At 50.2% G+C, this 4,014-nt stretch overlaps 1 pseudogene; it reads right to left on the bottom strand.

The window, feature by feature from the left end:
* Window positions 1–302: 302 nt before the first annotated feature.
* Window positions 303–3,811, bottom strand: LOC102189304 (annotated as a pseudogene).
* Window positions 3,812–4,014: the final 203 nt, after the last annotated feature.

Raw genomic sequence — 4,014 nt, forward strand, 5'->3', positions numbered from 1 at the left:
GCCCTTGCCCTGAGTGCCTACTGTTCTCACACCACCTACCCTGGGCCCTGCCAGCCAGCAGTCTGTGCTCAGTCAGGGGACTTGGCTAAACCCTTTAAGCATCAGTAGGCGCTCAGCCTGGTGAAGGCCCCTCCCTTTTCACAACGTCACCTGACAAGTGAGGACCTCTCAGAACTCAGGGCTGAGCTTGTCTGAGTTCTGCTCTCATGTGATATGGGGTCTTTTTCACTGGCTCATTTCCAGGATGAGGTGGTTCAGTGAGGGGGCAGGGGTTGGCTGGAATTCACCTTTCCTGGCCTCACACCAGGCCCTGTGCCCCTGCCTTCCCTCTGAATTCTGCCCTCAGTACCTGTTCCTGGAAAGGACTCAGCCCAGGAAGACAGTTATGATGAAACTGGTGAGGACTACAGGGAGGATCCAGGTGATGTGCTTGATGGCTGCAGCCATGGGCTGCAGGGTAGAGGGGCCTGTGGTTGGTGATGCTGCAAGGAGAGATAAGAGTGAAGCCCTTGTCCAGACCCCAAACTCGGCAGATGCCTCCTTGCCCCCCTGACTCAGTACCCCTACTGTGCAGACAGCTGGCACCCATCACATGGAGGCCCCTGTGATAGATCCTCAGGCCAGACGGGGCAAAGGGAGGAGCCCAGTCCTCATGGGGCTCTGACAGCTAATGGGGGAGCTAGGTTTCCAACACAGCCACTCAGTCCTGCTGCGACATCAGAGACGGTGACCTAAGGATGGAGTCCTCAGGAGCTACAGCAGATGTGGTATTGACAGTTTTCCAGAAGAAGGACTGGTGACATTTAGAAGAAGATTCTGGAAAGAGGGTACAGTGAGAAATAAATCCCAGAAATCAAAAAGAGGTCTACAGGATTTGGATCAGCAAAAATCTACGTTCAGTGGTTCAAACGCCTGTGCTGTGAGGAGAGACGTCAGGAGGTGGAAGAGGAAGGAGGATGACAGAGCATCCCACATCATTGTTCTCCCAGGAACAACTCACTTTTTAAATTTATTTTTTTACATTCATTTTTTACTTTTATTCACTCCAAAAACATTGTTAATTGGGGTATAGCCATTAACAATGTTATGATAGTTTCAGGTGAACAGTGAAGGATTCAGCCATAGATATACATGTACCCCTTCTCCCCTAAACCCCTCTCCCATCCAGGCTGGCACATACCACTGAGGAGAGTTCCATGTGCTACACCACCGGGAGCTTGTTGGTTATCCATTTACATATAGCGGTGTGTACATGACCTTCCCAGAGTCCCTAACTCTCCCTTCCCCCAGGTAACCATAAGCTTGTTTTCTAAGTCTGTGAGTCTCTTTCTGTTTTGTAAGTTTTCTTGTACTATTTCTTTTTAGATTCCACATATAAGGCATGTCATATGGTATTTCTCCTCTTTCTGACTTAGATCACTCAGTATGACACTCTCTAGGGCCATCCATTTCAGGGACAGCTAGGATGGATCACTTTGCCAAAACACACACATACACAGACACACACAGACACACATATGCACACACACAGGGTGGGTCCATATCACCTTGAGTGGACTACCATTTCTTTATACTCGTCTCACTTACACGAGCTCTTCAACATTTTCTCCCAGCGCACCAATAACTCCCGAAGCCAGGCCCGACAGTCTCCATGGAGACCTTCTTGAAGAAGTCGGTCACAGCTCTGTCCTTCTCCCACTTCTCTTTAATCCGCCTCCCTCCAGAATGATCCACTGTCCAGTGCCCATTCTCTGAATCAAAGCGGAGGCACATTTCTCCATTGATGCCAAACTGCCAGGATCCACTGATGCGTCCATCCTCTTCACACCACACGTCATCCTGCCCTTCAGGGTCAGCGGGTCTGACCCCACCAAGGAAATGAAAGAGCTCAGGCTCTGGACTTGACGAATTCTTTGCCTCACCGTGTCCACCTCTCCTGGGCCCACGTAATCTGGCCCTGTTCTCTCCTCCAAGGCCGCTTCTTCTACTGGACTACTAGGGAAGGACCAATACCCAGTTGAATTTTTTATCCATAAACAATGGATGCAGCTCCTTCAGTATTTGGACTTCCTAACTCATCTCTGGACTCGATGGACAAGAGTTTGACTTGATGGGAATGAGTTTGAGCAACCTCTGGGAGTTGGTGAAGGACAGGGAAGCCTGGCATGCTGCAGTCCTTGGGGTTGCAAAGAGTGGGACACGACTGAGTGACTGAACTGAACCTAATTGAACTCACCTCTGGGTGTGTGTTTCTCCAGTATAATGTCAGGCAGTTGCCCCTTGAGGAAGTCCCCCGATGTCTCTGAGTGTTTCTCTCTGTGTTTCCCAAGTGTTCATAGTTTTCACCTCCTCTCCCAATGGATTTGTGGATTGGATCATGGCGCCACCACAGTCATAGGAGAGAGAAGCATTCCCATCTACCTGGCCTTGAGCCACACCCAACGGCTCTCCAGAACTGGGCTGAGGATCGACGGGGAAGTTGTAGCAAAAGGAGTGAGAGTCTGTGAAGGAAAACGCAGGTGAGGGCAGGTTTTGGAGAAGAAGACCCATTACCTCCTCCCCCTACTTATGTGAGAGCAGAGGAAAGCTGCAGGGCTGGGGTGGTAGAGCAGGAAGGCCCCGCTGCCCCCCAACACCACCTACAGGCTGAGCAAGTGGAGAAACCACATAGCATTATCTCTACTCTGCTCATAAGGCCCACACAGAACCCAAAGCTCTAGAAAGGAGAATTCACAATTGGGGTCACAGGATTTAGCAAGGCCAGGGAGATGTTGCTGATCTACCACTTTGATGGGCCTTGGAATCGTGGAGAAGGCCTGGCCCACATGGCATGAAAGAGAAAATCCAGAACTTCCGAGGCAGGTGGTAGAGGAGGGGATCAAAGGCTCAGAGAAGTGAATGTGCCAGGGTGGGCACCGGTATGAAAGGGCAGGAAAGTGTGCAGTCCCCCAGGTTCTATGGAGCCCCGAGAGGGAAGAACAGATGAGAAGCATCTCCAACAGCTCCAGGGTGACTTTTGTTGAGGGTCAGGTTGGTGGTGGGACTGGTGTTCCTGTGCGCTTCTAGTAGGAGTGAGGATGGAGAAGGGGAAAGAGCTGTTGCCCGGGGGAGTGCCCTATGTCAGAAACAAAGCAGATGCAAGCAGCCAAGGGGACCAGAGAGCCCTCCTGCACCCAGGCCTCACTGTAGAGAGTACCACGCTGGCTCCTAGCACAGGGGTGATCCTAGAGGCAGACAGATGAGCAGTGAGCCCAGTTAAAAACTACACGATTGAAAGGAAAAATTATATAAAAAAACAGAGACAAACACAAGGCTGGGTGTTCAGGAACCTGAATGCAGACATCCCAACAAAATGTCCAGATCCTTCATGCCGTATCCAGCACTGAGTCAGGTCTTATATTCAGAATCCATTCCTAGAGACAGAGATGCCAGGCATCAGCAAGGAGGGCCCTCTTATCACCACAGCAAGTGCAGAAAGCCTTAAGGGGTCATTGACTGGGGTAAGTGCACACTTGGCAGAGAAGCCATCCCCACATTCATAAGGACCTAGAGTGGGACTGTCGTCATGTCCAGCAGTCTGAAACATCATCATGGCCCGCCTGTTATTACTGTGGTGCCTGAGATCTGTGTAAGGAATACACATCTGTCCCACGTCCTGCCCACAGAAGTGTCACCCATTCACTGGTCCTCATAGTGCTCATTTCACATCCACTGCATTTGAATATGAATGAAAAATCTTCACAGTTAGTAAGTTACCGTGCAGTGAGGGCCACACCATCCAATTGTTCACACTCCTGACACTGACCTTCATCCCCCGATAGTACATGTAAGCAATATCATATTCTGGGGAAAATGACAGAGAGGAGTACCAACCTACAACCCTCCAGGGCTGCAGGAGTGTCATCCCTATCCGATCTCCATTTAGTTCCAGTGTGGCCATAAATTTCTATAATTGTACATATGACATATTCAGGCTCTGCAGACCATGGTTTTCTGTTACAACTGCTGTCCTAG

This window comes from Capra hircus, unplaced genomic scaffold (genome assembly GCF_001704415.2).
Source record: "Capra hircus breed San Clemente unplaced genomic scaffold, ASM170441v1, whole genome shotgun sequence".
Lineage (NCBI taxonomy): Eukaryota > Metazoa > Chordata > Mammalia > Artiodactyla > Bovidae > Capra > Capra hircus.